Genomic DNA, 19088 nt, shown 5'->3' on the forward strand with positions numbered 1-19088 from the left:
ATCAAAGGCCTTTTCTGCGTCACATTAATTTATGAACAAGAATCCCATGATGCTTAAGCACTTATGTTAACTGGCTTAACATAACCTTTTCATGACCTTTGAGCTTGTAAAGTATTTTAAAAAAAATTTTTAGCAGTCTTTCTTTGGACTTGTCAGAAGTGATGTATGTATTTTGCACTTACATGTCTGCTTTTAAAATTTGCCAGGCAAATACTAGTTATGAAGATTTGTGTGTCTGGTACTTCAGTACTTCTTCATATAAGATAAGCAGATGAAATTATCTCCTTTTTATAACGTGCTATAAACAAGTATGGGTATAAACGTACACACACACACACACACACAAATATATAGAGAGCTTGCTCAGTTTCAGTTACTGACAATCCGTAAGTCCAGAGCAAGACTTGCCAATATATACTTAATGGGTTATGGACTTTAGAGACAATCAATAAGGTAATTTAACTGTACAAGGTTATTTTTCTGGGGTTTTCTTCATCCTAAAAATGATCATCTGACCCCAGCTTATCCAGGTTGTAAAACGTTTTCCCACTGCTGGACTGAGCTTTCTTCCTAAAACAAAAAATAAAAAATATTGTAAAGATTATTATGATAGATGGCAAATTATTCACCCGCCTTGCTAAACTGTCCAAAGGTCTAATCATCTCCACTGATTATGGGGACCCATAAGATATCGGGACGCATATCTTATTTCAAGGCTAAGTGTTTCTGTCTTCAGAGCACTGTCATGGATCTAAGACACATTTATGCTTAGGCTTATCACACTGCTATGTATGTTTACCAACACACTGAAAGCATCTACCCTTTGACATATATGGTCTTCATGTAAGTAACTATAATGTGTTATTAAGGTCATCTCTCAGCATTCTCTTCAATACATTGATGAGTCTGAAGAAATATTTACACCATGCAAAGGGGCACAGTGCAGAGACCCCTACCCAATGGCCATTATGGGCACCTGCATGGCATGCGTGCTTGATGGAGGTAACAGCACAAGCTCACAGAAATCTAGCCACATCTTTGCACCTCAGCTCATTAGCCCAGATGAAAGCATGCAGTAAGTTATCTCTATGGGGTCTGCATTTGGAGATCTAGATGTAACAGCCAGGTCAGCAGTACAACTGGGCAAGTTCTTTACTTTGCTACTGGAATCCAGGCTTGCTCTTCCAGCACCATATCATTTTTCAGCTCTCTACAATACCTCTACAACATTTTTTTAATTGTGAACATCTTGAACCGAATAGAATAATCTCCATATAACCTACCATCTGACCAGAAACTGACCCTGGGAGAGAGCCCCACCTACTGATGCTTCTCTCAGGCTACTTGTAAGACTAGAGGAGGGTACTAAACCATGGCGGGGCCCTGTACCAGACTGCTGCCCACGCATCTCAGAGGGAGGCAAGTGACAGAGCACCCAATGGGAGCAGGACAGAGTGGCATTTACAAATGTTTACAAGAAAAGATTGAGCTTAGGTAAGGGGAAAGATATAGAGCTTTACATAGTAGTACAACCTTTTGCTCTACATACTTTAGCCTTAATGTTTTGTTTGGAAGATGCTGTATGTGTGTCACTGACAGTTAATAGTGACAGTGATTCCCAAAGGAAACTCATCCTTCTCCCAAACTCAGATCAGTTTTCCATGTCAATAGGGTTCCAAAACTGCTCAACACTTTGTCATAATGATTCTTCTTTTCCATTTTCTATGCAAAGAAATATGTTATCACCCATGGCTTCAACTCGGTGATGGAATGAAGTCAAGAACAGGATGGAGATGTACAAACACAGGTCCAGAGTCTAGAACTCGGTCACCCTCTTCTGTGCTTCATTTTTCTGCCTGTAAAGTAGAGAAAGAGTTTTCCAACTGATCATGATCTGTAAAGGTAAGATCCACTATGAGGCATTAGTTATTCAGAACCACAATAAAAACAGTCATTTAAATTAGGAGAGAAGAAGGGAAAAGGCAGTAGAACAACTAGATTCACTACTGAGGGTGCATCGTTCTGGCACAAAAATCTGTATGATAACCATGCAGGCTGAAATACTGGACACAAAAGAAACTCATTAGCCAGAAGCCCTTTAGGACTGATCTACCCTGCAGTAGGGTAGACCCATATCATCCCATAGCTAATGCAGCTGTGGCAGATTTGGTACCTGGGTACACAGTGCTAGATGTTCCTAGGTAGATCTAGCTCAGGTCTCATTTGAATAGCCATAATTTAATTGTGGCTTAATAAATCTACAGGAGAGAATAATTTTTTTTTCATTTACTTGAGAAGCTTTGTCAACTGAAATAAATCACTTCATCCTGTTAAACCATTTCACAGAGAATATGCGCAAAGGAGAGTAGAGCCCATTTCAAAGCACTCAGCAGTCAGCCAAAGTGACATATCTCTGACAGGTGACACATTCTTCCTTGCAAGTTTTGGAAATTTAACACAGTGCGTAGACTCTTGTTCGATAGTTATGTAATGCTCACAGCTCCTAAGGGAAAGACTAGGATATCACACAGAAGGAGAAGTTCTTGTACACATAAAATAAGCCAATATTCAAATTCTGTCAATATAAATGAGTTGGTGTCTGTTTCCTAGTCTATTGTAGGAAAGAAAAATTATCCATACAGCCTCTTCTCTGTCATTTCTTGCCTCCCTCTTTTCAGCCAGTCAGCAAGGCAGTACCATATGCAGTGACCTGAACTAATTATTTATTTATGGCAATTGTTCATGTATTAAGCAGTCAGAATGCTTAAACAGTAAGGTTGCTTCCTTCCACAACATGTTTACCATCTGAATTAAATGGATCATAAAAGGAAAGGATAAAAAAAAAGTAGTAAGCTTACATAATTTCCCAGTAAAGCTCTGATTCTCAAAGGCATTTCAGCATCTAACTCCCAGTGAAGTAAGTGCCTCCCACTACTTACAGATACAGACCAAAGCTTTGGCACAGGTGCCAGAATCCACACATACCTTTTTGGTCCATCAGAGCAGCTCTCTTTTTAAGTTTTCATTCAATGCCAAAAGAGTGGAGGAATTCTGAAGAGCAGGTTGAATGAATCAAAGGGGGATGTTGGTTAATATAAGCTCAGCAATTCCTGCTGGAGAAAAGCAAGTTAAGAATGAATAGACAGGAACACTATGCCCCCCAAAAAAATGCTTTCTCCAGATGAGAAAATGTTCCCCTTAGGCTCCAGTTTGTTTCCCATTTCTGACTTCAGCATGGACACTTGAGTGAGTCACTTCAGTTCTGCACTAATGTCATCTTCCACCTTTCAGTTTACTTAATGTGAATTTCATCTTGGCTGAAGTGTCAAGCTGCTAAATAAATATGAAGACAGTATTTACCAATAAATAGTGAGAAATAATTAAGAAAACCATTGTGTATGTAAAGAGAGGAAATACTCTGAAACCTACAATGTGACAATGGCTCCTGAAAACCTTTTTTCTTTTTTTTTTCCTGAAGTCAGAGAAAAACAGAAGGAGCTCAGCCTGTTGTTTGGGCTACTGAAGTCACATTCAGAATATGGTGTAAAACTGATCATTAAAACATAGCACTTTAAGAGGAATTAAAATGGCACTGGGTAGTCAGAAGTACTCTAGCATATTAGGTGCAAAATTAGAAGCTCTTTGGTATGTTCCCATAGGCTTTATTCAGACAAGCCAACTATTTGAACTGAATTCGTCTGCTTGGAATTATGTTTGAATTCACAAAAGTAAAATGCCTGCAGGACATATAGGCATATGGGATTCAGATGATTGCAGCTAGTGACTTCAGGGTCATTATTTTTAACCTTTTGGACAATTTCTGCCTGGAGCAGACATGGATCCAGCGTTCCACAGAAAATGCTGGCACTTCAAGCACAGTGGCACTGGCTTGAGGCTGGAGAGTTTATTCAGCAGACTGTGTGCCCTTCTTTGTTCAATAAATTAGCATTTTTTATTTCCAGAAATAATATAAATTTCCCGAATAGCCGATAAATATTTTTAAGTCAGAAAAGGCTGCAACATGGAAAGGACTTTAAGATGCATAGGAAAGTCCTCTGCTTCCCACGAGGCTGGCAGCCAGGAGTCCCAAGAGGAAGCTCTCTGGGGTTGAGCTGCGGCTGCCCGGTTGCTATTTGACCAAGACTGTCAGGGAGGGTCTGTTGGCTTCCTGCATCCATCAGTTGGTCATGTTTTTACTGGATTCATCAACTCTCTTCTGGTGTTTGGCTCTGACTGATCTGTGTTGCTTGGGCAGACACATCAGGTCGAAGAGTTGCTTCTAGCTGACAGTGCCTGGTTTGGTGCAGTCAAAGAGTAATAGCTAGAGCACAGCCTGGGGTTATTGCAGCTACGGCTCCAAACCTATAGTCAACATGAAATGGGGCATAACTGCTCAGAACGTGTGGCTGACCTGCAGAATAATTCACCAGGCATCAACTGGCCTCTGACAGCAGGCAAGTCAGAGGAGCCATCCTGGAAAGGACAGCAGCCTGCTCCGGGCCCTTGTGCCTTTTCCCAGTCATGATATGTGTTTTATATACATATGGGCACCACAGTGCTGTCCTCTCACTGAATGAACATACACGAACAGCCCAGCCCAGCCTGAAGATCAGGACAGGACACTGACCAGGACAGTAGGCCAGCTGGTGTGTCTGGGGTCATCCAGGGCTCCAACCGCCCAGATTCCAGCTGTGACAAATAAATACACTGAATTCACAAAGAGTGATTCTCCAGATCAAAATAATGAGCTCTTAGGCAGGAACAAAGACTGAGATTTCCAGTGATCAAATTAGGTGGACAAATAAGAGAATCACAGAAAATAGAGCTGGCTGGGTCACGTAGTTCATCCAGCTGTCAGCGCAGGACATCCAGGACAGAACTGTGGATGTCAGTCTCGTAATGAGTCGGGATTAACTCAGTGCAGGGCAGGCAGATGAGCAGAGAGCCAGACTTGGAAGAGTTAAACCTCAGGAACAGCCAGGCACTCAGAAGATTTACTGGAGGTGGAATTTCATTACACAGAGAAACTCATGGCTAGAATAAGCTGCCAAAGGAAACAATAGAATCTACTACCTTACTTTAAAGACTTAAGAAAATATTTAAAAGAAATAAATATTTGGTAGTACATCTGCCATCTCAAAGGATACCTAGCTTCCTTTCATCCCTACAGTGTTCTCTATTCCAGCTGCAGGATATTTTTCCTCATTGCACTGTTAATTCTTTTTTTTTTTTAGAAAAAAAACACCTTTTATAGATTAGGCTAAAAAGCAGCATCTGCTACATTTTAAGTTGGTTCTCTATGCTCACCCAAGCTACCGTTAGTCCCACTCCCAGCAGAATGACCATAAAAGCAGCTTCACTCTGCCTTTTGGCCTCTCCTTAGCTCGAGGACAAAGAAAATGGCTGTGTCACCCCCCAGGCTACATCCTAGCAAGCTCAGAGCTGCTCTACTCATTGCCTGGCAGCTATGGAGTATAGGGCACTTGGACGTCTGCTCCAGGCTGGAGGATATGCTGACACTTAGCCATCCCTCTCTGCTTGCAAGTTCACCTGTAATACTGGAGTTTGGCTTACTTGTTCTGCTGACAGGCAGTGCATAAGGCACTTCATGGGACCATGAAGGAAGACTTCTAAATCTCTAACCTCAGCTGCGACAGCAAAAAAGAGTTAAAAAAAAATTAAGTTCTGAATTTGGAAGTTATGATTAATTTCTGTGTGGGGAAGGAGAATTATACATGTATTAGTTTCACCATGTGAGGAACATATTTTTGCCATTACCTAAGTAATGAAGCTCCAAGGACAAGAAAAAGGAACTTGGAAGCCCTATTTTTCCCATTTTGATCCAATAGCAGCGGGGGTCGGTGCCTCCTATGTCAGCTTGTTATAATGAAGAGTTACTAAGAGGTTTTTCTACTTGTCAGCTTTCTGACAACTCCTGAATGTGGTAAAGGTGGGCTAAGAGATGATTAGTCACCACCTGCCTCTAACAAACAAGTTCTCTTGAGTAACTCATGTGAAATGTTTAACTATGAATAAACTCATTTAAAGTGCCAGTTCTCCCAAAGGCCGTCTGATGGCAATCAGGCCCTGTTCCTCTTCCCAGGAGGAGTCTTGAGCACTGTCCCACAGTGCAGCTCTGCAGCCACATGCTCCAGTCCTGAGTGGCTCTGGATGCCAATGGGGAGAAAGCCAGGGGAAGAGGCACGCGGAGCAGTTTATGCTCAGTGCATAACAAATGTTTTGCATTTTGCTTCATGTCCCATTAGGCCTATTTGGACAATACAAGGACACCGGTTGTAAGGACCTGGACACCGTTCTTTGGCCCGGAGCTGCTTCTCCCTGCAAGGGGAGCACGTGCATCCCGACTGCAGTATGACAGCCACAGCGGGGACCCTGCCTGTGGCTGTCCTTCAGTGCTACACCTTGCTTCTTGAATGGTGCAAGGAGCTTCAAATGCCCTTCCTGCATGTTTTTGTGCCAGGTGTGTTTCATATATACATATCATGAACGGGAACAACAAAAATAATAATATGTATTATTTTATTACTTACTGATTCCCTTTAATTCCTCCTCTCTTCTACCATTTTAATTGAGTTCCCAGCTTTGTACTTTCAGTCCACTACACCTCTTACCTTCTTTCTCCCATCTCCTTTATTTAGGCTCTCCAGTCCCACTGTATGTGTCAACATCAGCATATATTTTGCCCCCAAAGCCTAATATTAACTTCGTAGAGCACCTGCACATGTACCTACACACACACACACACAAAAGTATGGAAAGGCATAACAAAAAGAAACCTTATGTCTGAAGAAGTCAATGCATGTCTTTAGACTTCACACTTTCCTGGCAGAAAATGGTTCCCTAATTTGTTACAACACTTGTCTAATAGTAGCAGGTAGTCCAAAAGCCAACCCACATAAAACACCGCAGTCTGGGCTGCTGGTACCTAAACTAATTCTTATGCATATTGTGCCTTGGGCTGTATTCAAAACCGAGTTTGGCAGCATCCTTTTATCATTTAATTTGGAGCATCTCATTCCTTTTCTCTGCTGGACTTGTCTTCTAATACATTTCATAGATACACTGGGCATCAAGGGAAAGTTGGCAACATTCATTCAAAAGATGTGCCTGAAGAGAGAGAGGAAGATGATAACTGATGCCTATGTAAGATGATGAAGAAAAGGCCTGAAGAACAAACATGATGATAAACAAAGAAGTGGAACTAGCTATAAAACTCAGAGTTTACTTGCAGTGGTTGAGACATGGAAAGCTCGATGCACCACCCTGCACAGTGATGGCATGACAGCTTCCATCCACATTCATCTAAGGGTTGAGGTAAACATTACTCTTCCCCCTTTGCTGGGAGGTGGGCTCTGCTCCCTTCTGGGAGGGGGCTATGTTCCCTTCCACATCATCCTGAAGTGTGATTGCGGGCAGCTTGGTATGTTTCTACTTACCCGTGAAAAATAGATTTTGTGTAGTGTTTTCCTTTCTAAGGAGCTGTGGGATGAGCTAGCAGGCTGCTAGATAAACACCCAGATCCATACTTGAGAGATCTAAATGGAGGGAGAGACAGTATTGTAATTCAGATATTAAACCAAAGATTGTACACGTGGCATTAGCTGAGGCAATTTCCCAGGTGAGAGAAACAACAACCCAAGCATAGGTACCATCAAAGGAATTCGCATAGTAAGGTAAAAGCAGCTCAAGTTTCTGGAGAACACGCAGACCAGAACCAACAGTGGTATTGTAACAGAGACTCATATCCAGGTGAGTTACAGAGAGTTTTAGACCTTTTGAGAATAAGATATATTTTAGCAAGGCAAATCAACCCACTGAATGTAAGTTTGTTCATCTGACACTGGGAATGAATGGGTCTGCCCCTTGTCACTCTGAATTTTGGTTCTCTCCCATTTAGTTCTTCCATATTTTCCTATACCATGCTGAACAGAAAACCACCTTCAAGGCATCCACTTCACAGTTCCCAAGGACCATATGGTTTCATTTAGATAAAAGGGCTAGGTGATTTACAAGGGACAAGCAAGTATCAAACACTCTCATTGCACCAATGCCAATTCCTTTTGAAGCACAAAATCCCACAGCTGCTGTTCTAAGTTTCCACATCTGCTCCAGGCTGGAAGAGTGTTTTCAGATCATAAAGTAGAGTGAATCAGCTAAAGAAGAGCAACTTGCATTCTTTGGCAAAGACTACAGGTGCAGGGTGGGTGGAAGCAGGGGGAAGGGGCAGAAAGAAGAAAAGTTCTCCATCAAGCCTGGGGAAAAGCCTGGTTTTATGCTAGCCCAGTCCCTGGAACACTTCCCCATGAAATACAGTTTACCATCCATTTTCTGGGGAGCACACTTCTTTGATTCCCACAGAAGTGTATGCTAAAAACTTGATGGTATAATTTTGCCTTCACATAAAAGATCATCTCTCTGTATAAAGCATATATTCCGTACTTTCTGTATTCACCTGTACTATGGAGTGGGGTTCCTGGCTGCTAAACTGGACTTTGCTGTCTGTGTTTAAATTCTGCAGGATGACTTATTTGTGAACAATCCATGTTGCATCCATTTTATGACACTTTGGGGCAAGTATTGATTTAAAAGGCTTTGGTTTCGGTTTTGCCCCCAGGTAAGCAGACACAGCTGCCATTGAACTGTAAGTGCACATGAAAATCACATGATCCTGACACCCACTTCCCTGTATCCATCCCCCGTCATCTGATACAGGACAGTCAAATAATAGTTGAGTCCACTCGGAGATTAATCCACTCTTGTTTTAACAGGCAGAATAGCCTGGGTAGCTTTTTCTGAGACTGGACTTTGTATTTTCTAATACAGAAAAAAAAAAACTCCATTCTGTTCATAGAAAGCTGATCAAAGAGATGAAGAAATCTTCCTTGCACTGATTAAAAACTTTTAATTTGCTGATTTGCTGAAAGATTCACAGATATGCTAGGTAACATCCAGGATCCTAGTAAGGGTCTACAGAACCATCTCTGAAAAGATGCATTAAATAAAACAATGAGGTACCTTCAGTGCTGGTGAGGGAGAATAATTTGTGCTTCTACAAGCAAGAATAGCTTGCAGAGTGAATGAGGAGCCCAAAGAGGGGAAGAAAGAGGTAAATCAAGAAAATCTCAGCTACGCTGAATCCACAAAAGCTGTGCAGTTTATGGATACATGATGATTGCTACAGAACTGACAATTACATTTACATTACCAATGATGCTTTCAACTATAAAGTCCTCACCTCAGTCCTGGTGTCAGCGAACTTATTATGACAGAAGGCAAAGAATTTGGTCAACACAAATATAAACCATCACATCGTCCTTCTCTACCAATACTTCCAAGAAAAAGAAAAAAAGACCCCAACAATCTGCATAATGGCTTTGCTCTCCTCTGTCACTAAGAGTGAAAACTTTATGGAAAACATAACAGGTCTGCAGGAAACCTTGAAAAAGAAATAAATTCTATATATATTAATTGAACTATCTGAAGAGGAAGAATAGATGAAAAGAGTGGGGTTTGTTGAAGCTAAAGGAAGGAAAAACCCTTGCTCTAAAGTACTTAGAGTTTGCAGGTCTGAAGTCATCTTCATTTTGATGTTTCTGACCTGAATTGATACAGCTCGGCTGGTTGACTGAAACCAATACTACCTCAAGCAGAGCTAAAATCTATTATTATTGTTAATTAATAACTGTTGGTTTAAAAAGTACTTAATGTATTTTCCCTGTTTCTTTACAGTTAGAATATCCAAAGGGATTTCATGTTTCTATTAGAAATTTAATTTTCTTCAAATGCTTTCCATGTCTTAAAATGTATTGCAGGAACTTAAAAGTAGCCACTAGATGAGTCCAGGTGGCACAGCTAATATCTGTGAGCCTAACCCAAAGCCACAGACTTCAGCAAGTTTTGCATCAGGCCGTGTGAAAGGACAGATCAGGATACAAGAACTCTAACATAATCTAAAAGCTAAAGCTCAATTAATATAACTGACTTTACACAGCCTTATATGTACACTTGTATTGCCATACTCAAAAATAAAATAATAACAATAAATGTACTGGAATTCAAAGGTCTCCATTCTTCAGCACCCCAATATGTTGTATGCAGTACACAAAGGTAATGAACCAATCCCTGGTCCTTGATGTTAACTGTTTTCAATCTCAGTAGTTAGAAATAACATGCCTACATTAAAAGTGTGCTATTCACCTCAGTACGTCTGAAAATTGCCAGAAAACTGCCCAAAGGTGAGAAACATGTAAATGAGCTCTTTTTATTTCTTTTCAAAGAAAGTCTCTGCGAAGATGGTTCAAAGCAGTGTTCTCCTCCACAGGGCCAGTTTGCACAACAAAGTGATCCAAATTACATATTGTGCAATTCCTAAAGTATCCATGTTCCCAAAAGAAAGTTCCTTTTTGCCTTTTCTCTTTGTTTGCAGGTATGTTCAGCATGGTGAGGGAAAGATTTCTTGTACCTGTGCTAGGAGCAACTGGACCTGAGAAACCAGCTGATGCGTCTGTGCTATGATAAGACATTTCCATGGTGTTTCTTCTGCTAAAGAAAGAGAAGGATGGAGAAAAAAATATTTTCATTAAAAAATCTGTGTCCAGTCCAAGCCAGGTAAGTAGTGATGGACCAAGCGGCAAGTTCTCGGTGGCTTTTGAGAGAGCTTTAAAATCAGCTCGATTTATTATTGTGGACACAGCCTATGCAGTTGTAGCAAGAGAGGCATTGTCAGCTCCAAAGCCAGTTTAATGACCCAGGAGAGACCCTCTCAGAGCTGAGTGGCTGGCTGGAGGGAACTGGGGAAAGGGGATCAGCGGAGAGGTCTGCTCTTCCTCCTTCCTTGCTATAGCTGTTTTGTGGGTCAATGGAAAACCTGTTTCCAGTTTTGCCAGTTTGTCATTTGTCAACCTAAGTAAACAGACCATTTAAAGAAACGTCATTGCGCTGCAGGAGCCCAGGACTCATTCTGTTCTGCTAGCTCTCGCCAATGCCAAGATTAACACCTGCGGTAGGAAAAGTAACATAACCGCTAATGCCGCGTGCTGGCATTCTCACCAGCCCCGAACAGGCTCTCACTCGGTATAGCCAAGTGTTCTCTCTTTCCCCCCATCTCCTTCTCCCCAGGGAGGAGAGATTTTTAGAGATTCAGAGGTAGATAAAGACCTTCAGCTAGTGCAAACTGGTGTGGCTTCTCTGACTTTTTACACAAGCTAAGGAACTGGTGCCAAGAGCAAAGAGTTATTTTCTGTAGGGAAGCAGGAGAATATAAATTTAATTCTCACACTCTGTTCCACTGAAGCTGGCATGAGCAGCCACTGCCGAATGACTGCTGTTTACGTGTCCCACTTCCAGCTGGTTTTATGAGCATATGTTATATCTACAGGAGATGTGTAGGGAGCAGAAACAAAGACACTATGGAGCGATCTGTCTTCATCAACTGGAGAAATGCTTAAAAAAAGCACTCTTTACACATCAGAACTGCACCAGTGCTGAAGAATGAGTTTTACAGGCAAATTTGAGGAGCAAGGGGGCACCACTAGCAGTGAAACCGGAGCAGCTCTTCTGCTAGGGCTGCTGGAGCAGATAATAGGGATGTCCTAACTCTCCCTTGTCAGGAGCCCAGGTCCTTCCGTGGAAATGTCCTCTCCATCGCTTCGCTAAGGGCAGAAAGGACCTGAAGGTGTGGAGGAGACCTTGAAACTGCAGGATCTGCCAGGGTGGAGACCTACTACACCCTGAGGCTTGCTGTGGGAGCACGCTGCCACCAAAGCCCACACAAGCATCAGAGCTTGGACAGCGGCTTTACACAACTGCCCTGCAGACCTGCAGATGGGCCTGGGAGAAAAAGCACTTTCACAGTCTCTCTGGTTGTGAGCAGCCAGCAAAGAGGAAGGTATTCTGCCTCTTTCCAAGGTCAAAGCTTGTCTGCAGAAAAAGTCGCAGTCAGACCCTCACGAGTCGTATCAGCCATTTTTCTTTCCCAAGCATTTTGTTATACTTACTAGTAACAGGATCACTTAAAATTTCAAAATGTTTCATGCAGAAAGGAAACCTTTTGTTTTCAATGCTATTTGTCAGCAACCAGTTACTCTTTATTGTGAGCATTTGATTTATATTGTGACAGCATGAAGCACTTGATGGAAAATAAGTAACTCAGGATAGTTAATTTTAGATGCAAGAGATCCTGCATACCTTGGTAAGTCCAGATCAGCAGTTCCAATATTTCTTTGGTTCTTATTCCCCTAAATCAGCTTCACAGGGACACAGAGATAAATCTTAAAGCAGAAAATGGTATTTATGTTGAATTCAAACAGTTGAAGACCACCACTGCTAAGCTTTACTAGAATAAGGACTAAATCCTGTTACCTGATATCCAGCAGATTTTGGGAAGGAGCTTAGCTGAACTTACTACCCCAATGACTGGCTTTAACATTTTTGAGCAGGCACATAAAGCACATTTTCACCCCTTCTTCTCCCCCTTGCCCCAGCCAGTGCAAATACTTTCAAGCTTTTCTCACACAGAGCTAGTTCAGGATTTTGAGGAGAGCTAGTGAAATGATTCATTGGGCAAAAACTCAAATGTAAATGCCTTACTTTAGGACAGATTTACAAATGCAGCCAGGGAACAGTATTCAGATTCCCAAATCAGTGCACAGGAAAAGAGTGCAAGGCAAGGAGAAGAGGCAGTTGCTGTTTTCTGACCTTGCTTTCCACTTGGGGGAAAAATAACCCAATGCTTCCAAAAGACACAGAACTCCCACTCTCTATTCAGACGATTAACGTAAGAACAGTTCTGACATATGTAGAGAAAACTTGCCAGATTTAGCTTCTGTACCTTTCTAGTAATTGCTTCCAGTTATGTAGCATGGCTGCAGTATCTGGAAAATGAAGTCAAAAGTAGCGATCAATTCAACAAAAATCTTCTCTAGTTAAAATGGTTTGTCACAGAATCCTCTTGCATGAAGATTCACAGGTCCTTTAAAATCAACCCAGATAAATAAAACCCCTGATCTAGGACTTGCTCCAAAGACCTTTGAAATCCTATAGTCAGGCCCTTACAGTCTGAAATGCTTTCCCATATTCAGCATCTTTTCCTTCTTCTTAGGAACAACTCCAACATTTCTGTCTACACCTGCAATTATCTGAAATAAAGTTCAACATGGAAAACTCATCTAGAGGGGAAGTATGTGTTTAAAATATCTAACTCGGGTCATTTAAACACTGAATTTATATTCTCTAATGTAATTATATAGTCACAGGGGACCAGACTTTTAAGCTACTTTTAGGCATTTACAGATCAAAAGATCTTTTAGAAAACCCCACTTGGCATCCAAATGCCTCTAAAAATGACCTCTGGCATCTACTTTTCAGTGAGCATGGAGGTGATGCTTTTGCCAAGCAGGTGGAGTAACTAGTGACCAAGGGCTCGATTTTCTAGTGCCCATAACTGACTTTTTCCAATGAAATGCATCTGAGCCAGAGGTTCACAGTGACAGGAACCAGCTATCAACCTCTGATACATCAGCATTAGGCTGTAGCTCAGAAGAGCTTAACTCTGAAAGATGATACATCTGTTAAACATCTTGGCACTTCTGAAAAGCTGGCTGAGATTGTATTCCTTGAATCAGCTTCTAGGTACTCGTCTTGAGGCTCTTTTAACCCAGTCTGGGCAGCACTCTGAATATAGCTCATCTTCAATGAGATATGCTCAGATACTCAGGAATCTGATGGCAAGATACGGACGAAAGGAAAATAACATATCCTGCATTTCTCAATAATTACTAAGTGGAAAAATGAATTACTTTGGAACTCTGTAGTGTTCATGTACTTCTTCCCTTTTCTTCCTTTTTCACACACAACTTGCATGTAAAAATGTGAGCTGACATTCTCTCATCCTTCAGGATGTGAATCAGCAGTCAATAGACTTGGAAAGAAAGTTCCCCTAACAACAGTTATATGTAAATACCCTCTGTCGGGTTTCTTGGGCTGGGATTCAATGGTCTTATTAAAAACAGGTGAAGGGGAAATTCAAATTTTAACTGCTCAGCAGTGGTAATTTGTGACCAAGGTATGATCTGGCACGGAGGGCAAAACCGCCCAACTGCAGAACAGGTTAAACTGTCTGGAAGCAGGAATGGCAGGGACAGAATAACTTCATGTAGGGCAGTGAGGTTTCCCTTGGTGCTGAGATAAGAAACATCCACAGCGTTGTCTTGTAGCAGTCCTGGAATGTGAGTGCCGAGAGACCACCCTTGGGCAGCAGAGCTGGGCTAGGCAATGGACCCACCGCCGGGCTGAGGTGCCGGATGCTGATGCTCACAGGATTGGTACTGGTGCACGTGTATATGAGGCATCGGCTGGTGACACGTCTTTGCAGACTCCTTGTAGATGCGCTTATGGCGGTAGGACTCTGTCCAATGCAGTGCTCATCGAATCTTTATATTTAAGAACAAACTTGTGATTAATTTTCCTCAAGGGAGACAATACAAATTCCCCAGTAGGTGGACATGAGACTTGTCCAGTTTAACAGCTCACATCTTGCTAGTCAGCTGATGGCCCTCTGACCCAGCAATGCCCTTCTCTGCACAGCCTTGCATACTCCGATGAAAAACTAGTTTTACTTAATCTTTGCATACCTATCTATATTGAAACCATACTCCATTCCAAGTATTTTTATGGTGCTTAGTTAAAGCATGTAACTGGGAAAAAACTTTCTTGATGAAAAATATGGGGAACTCATTAGGTTATGACCATCAACCCGTTTGATTTTCCACACATAAACCACTATATTGCTCATTTCTCCAGAACAGAACTTGAGTTGAGAGACCTTACATTGACCACAAGAAACTTGTAGAGGACAGGTGAAATCCTGGTCCTGCAACCTAAGCAAAAACTTACACTGTGTCAGGGAGGCCAGAATGTTACCTATTATTTCAGCTTCCATAGAGCCACCAGTCAACAAATCTTTACTTTTGCTCTCTACTGGGGTTTTTTACCCTGGTTTTCAGGACTGTGCCTTTAAAGTTCAGGGCAGAAAATGATACCTAAATACAACAGAGTGAACTAAGGGGAATTTACACTACATAAAGACTCTGTACTCCTTCCCAGTGTCACCACTCTCAAAGCCATCCCAGGATGAATTAAATACCATCATATCTCCAGTCTGTGGAAAAGGCCAAGAATCACAGAGGTATGTGTCAAAGAAACTGCACAAGCACCATAAAGGGAGCTACCTAGGATCGGTCAGGAGGAAGCACCAGGCAAGCCTGCTGGTAGAATTTACAATATCTGAATGTGTCCTTCAGTAGCATTAAGCTAGAAGTTGCCTACTTGACTTTCAAAGGGACTAAACAAGGGAGACCTTAACTCTAGAAAATTCACAGATCAGCTTGCTCATCTGAATTTTGTGACACAAACAGGCCCTTAGTCTTTTAGAGCTGGGACTAGTGAAACCTCTGTTACCCACGTAGTCACTCCCATCATCTGTCTGTGCTAGAGTAAAAGGACTCAAATGCCATAATGTATTACATTACTGCAAGATTTCCATCTTGCTATCAAATTTGTTGTCAAAACTAGAGGTACAGAGATTGCTTTTGTTTGCCCTTCATTACAGGGAACTGGGAGAGACCAAAATGAGCAAAGTATATGTCTTTAGACAGTATAAGCTAAAAGCTCAGACTTGCAGCAACTCAGTTGCTTGCAGTCATCTATCCAGGCTCTTGGGTATGATGAGACATTTTATTAAGCCAGGAAAACTCATTACAGTATGCTGGTCATTAAAATAAGTATCCAGGATATACATTAATATAATAAAAGACTTAATAACAGTTTCATTTACTTTGCTCTACCTTAAATAGTCATTTAAAGAAAGGACACGCCACATCTGCTCTCTAGCTGTGCGGAAGAGCCAGCAGGCAGGTGGGTTTGTCCCCAGTGGGACTACTGCTGGTGTGGCGCACATGTATTTTGGAGGCAACAAAACCACAGGTAGGTTGGTGTGGTGTTAAAGAGATTTTTGAACACAGGTGTATAAAGCCATAAATGGATGATTCAGAAGTGACTCAAGCAAAGTATCTCAAACCTTTGGAGAAGGCCATCCCCTGACCATTTCCTGTATGGGAAAGGATAATTTTGGTTGAATCCTTTACAGAGCAGGTAATATCTTAAGCCTATCACTTGCAACTATCTGCTGGTGACTGTTGCCTCTGTTGCCATGACCATATCTTCATTGCAGAATGAAACCATTTGCCTGGCAGTTAATGCCTTTTGGGCTAGCCTGGCTGGAGTGAGAGCACACTGTGAAATAACACCTGTACTACACACAGAGACTGGCTTGCCATGCAGGGAGATTGGATTAGCAGCTGAGGAGCTGAGCTAATAAACTGTAGCTAATGTTCCCTTGTGAGCCCACTAATTTGAGTTTAAAATGCTACCCTGCTTGAATTAAGGGGCTTGTGTGTAGAAGGGATTTGCGATGGTAGCAACACACAGGTTATAACAGCAAAAAACTCTCTGACCGTTATTATGACCTTTGAAGCTCTGAGAAAAAATACGATTAATAAATGATATAAGCTCATAAAATTATCTAAACTAGAGATGATGTAATACACTTCTCTGAGTGTCACTCAGAGCCAAGGAGAAGGAAGGAGGAAGTATCTTTACACTGTTGTTAGACCTCTCCAGATGTGCAGCCAGCTTGGGAAAGAAAGGGGGCTTGGCAACCTCTGTCAGCGAGGCACATGCCCATCTGCACCAGCCTCTCTGTCCCAAACACCACAGAGCCGTGGTGACAGCCACCGCCTGCTTCTTATGTGCCTCAGACACGAGAAGCCTGAAGATGAGAGACACAGGATTACCCTTCTGGCCTTTTTCTGCCCTAGAAACCCTACACTTACACACAAGCACAAAGAGGCTTTTCCAAAAGCCTGTTCCAACATCTAAGTCTCCTTGTACACAGCAGAGCCAATTTTTAATACTGTTCTCTATAAATGGGGCCAGAAATACTTCTGTCTTCCAGGACCAGAACTGAATGCCAGAAGACACTGAGAGTTGCACCTCTGGGATGCATTGACAATCCAAGTTTCGCTTTACATTAAACCAGCAGACAAAGTCCCATAGGACTACTCAAGCCTACACAGGACAATAAGATGCAGTATATAGAGCCCTGAATTGATGCCAACTGAGTCCACAACAGAAGCAGAGCAGGGTACTTGTGGCAGCCAGCCCCGATCCCCCGCTGACGGCGCAGTGCTGCGCTCGCACAGCAGCTTCCACAGCCAACCTAGCGCTGGCCCCACCGCTTCGGGCCAGGATCAGGGTGCAAAGGACGCAAAGGATGCAAAGGATGATGCAGGATCAAGCCCACCGTTTGGACCACTTTTGGATCACTATACCTGAAATGTTTCTTAAAATTCCTGAATAGATTGTTTTTTCTCCAGATACGATATCTTGCTGACCTGGTATTGACACTGCGTCTGCTTGCAATTAGAGGATATGGTGCAAAACCACAGGTTTTATAGAATTAAGCAGTGTAGGGAATGCATTTATGATCTTGCGTGAGGCCTAAGTTGTTTCTAGGTTGTGATTGAAGCACAAAACTGTTTAAGAACAGGAAAAAGGCCAGCTATCTTGCTACGTCTAGCCTTCTTTCACTTAGATTTCTATTACGCTTACTTGCTTTTTACCATATTCCTCACCTCATCTTTTGTCCAGAAGTAAATCTAAGTGACTCTTAAGCTTATTTATGCTCCTTGCTTCCATTTCCTTTCTTGGTAATTTATTGCAAATGTCAACTGAAATTTTTGAATTATAACATTCTCAACTTTTTGGAGCAATTTATAAATTTTAGGTGTGGCCACAGTAGTGGAACTCTCACCTGAAAAGGGAAAGCAGGATCTGATCTCAAACCCTCAATGTATGGTTTTCAGTTTGACCTGCTTCCCTTCTGTTCTCCAACATATGAAACTTTTTGTAATCACTATTGGCTATGATGAGCCTATGGCTTTTTTTAAAACCACATGACTGTTCAGGGGGAAAAATACCAATTTGGTAATGAGAGACGTTATGTAGATACCAGCCTCACATTTGTCATTGCAGGCACAGTCTTGGGATACTGTTCGTGTTTCCAAGAGTAAAATGTAGGTGCTGCGAACACTTTCTCATGGAACTGTATATTGTTAAATCAATGTAATTTAGAGGCAGCTTCCTCTAAAGGGAATGCAAGATTAGGATTTGCAGATCTCTTCACTTTCCATGCCTCCAGGTCTATTCTCTTAAGGTAAAGTTGGCTCTTGGGTTCTCAATAAAGCTAATCCAAGTATTTTCAGTGATATTTTTTATTTCCAGAATTGCCATTCTGCCAAACCTAGAATGTTTTGTTAATCAAAAAGGTTTCCTATAGCCTATCACAGAAGAATGCAGAATAGCCAAAAGTATTATTTATAAGGTACTCAGGAGCAAGTACTTACCAGGAGCAGCTGTTGTTTTCCCATATGCCAGGTTAATGCCACGTTCATCTTTTGACTGTTTTCTCTCTTCCTGATTATTCTCTGTTTGTTATTGCTAAAGGACTCTGAAATTCCTATTTCCACTCCACCACATGTGGACCAAAACCAAATTTCAAAACCTCAGAAATACTTACCAGAAGAAAGTGCTGTTTTCTGGCCAGGGGTAAACAACAATCCTAACTACAAATACTCTTAGCACGATAACCCAATACAAAAGAAAGGGAAATCTCACAACGAGTGTAAACATTCTGATACTTGCAAATCAGTCCCAAATGTATTTTCAAATACATTCCTTCGTCATTGCTCAGGATGCTGCCTAATGAGTTGACAGCAAGCCAGTGACAGTCTAGCACAGCAAAAGTTTAGTGCTTCCTTTTTTGGACATTCAAGTATTCCCTATTGTTTTGAAACTGGTTAGTAACGCTGTCTCTTTGCCTTTGCCATCCAACAAGCCCTTCTCTAGCAGTGACTCATTCAGGTTCTGGCCCCGTGTAGGATAACGGAGAAGCGTTAATAGAAGACGCTTGGTGACATAGATAGGAGGAGAAGGGGAGGAAAGATGCAAAG

The 19088-nt window shown here is 41.8% G+C and overlaps 1 long non-coding RNA gene across 2 annotated transcripts; it reads right to left on the minus strand.

Moving 5' to 3' along the window:
- Positions 1 to 504: 504 nt before the first annotated feature.
- Positions 505 to 18764, minus strand: LOC142407731 (uncharacterized). 2 transcript variants are annotated; one of them, XR_012775027.1, is made up of 5 exons: positions 18483 to 18764; positions 7458 to 7556; positions 2986 to 3110; positions 1747 to 1856; positions 505 to 570 (listed from the first exon to the last, which is right to left on the minus strand). It is a non-coding gene; the product is annotated as an uncharacterized LOC142407731 (long non-coding RNA). The 2 variants fall into 2 exon arrangements; XR_012775026.1 differs by having other exon boundaries at positions 2986 to 3113.
- Positions 18765 to 19088: the final 324 nt, after the last annotated feature.

The sequence above is a fragment of the Mycteria americana genome, chromosome 3, assembly GCF_035582795.1.
Source record: "Mycteria americana isolate JAX WOST 10 ecotype Jacksonville Zoo and Gardens chromosome 3, USCA_MyAme_1.0, whole genome shotgun sequence".
Classification (NCBI taxonomy): Eukaryota; Metazoa; Chordata; class Aves; order Ciconiiformes; family Ciconiidae; genus Mycteria; species Mycteria americana.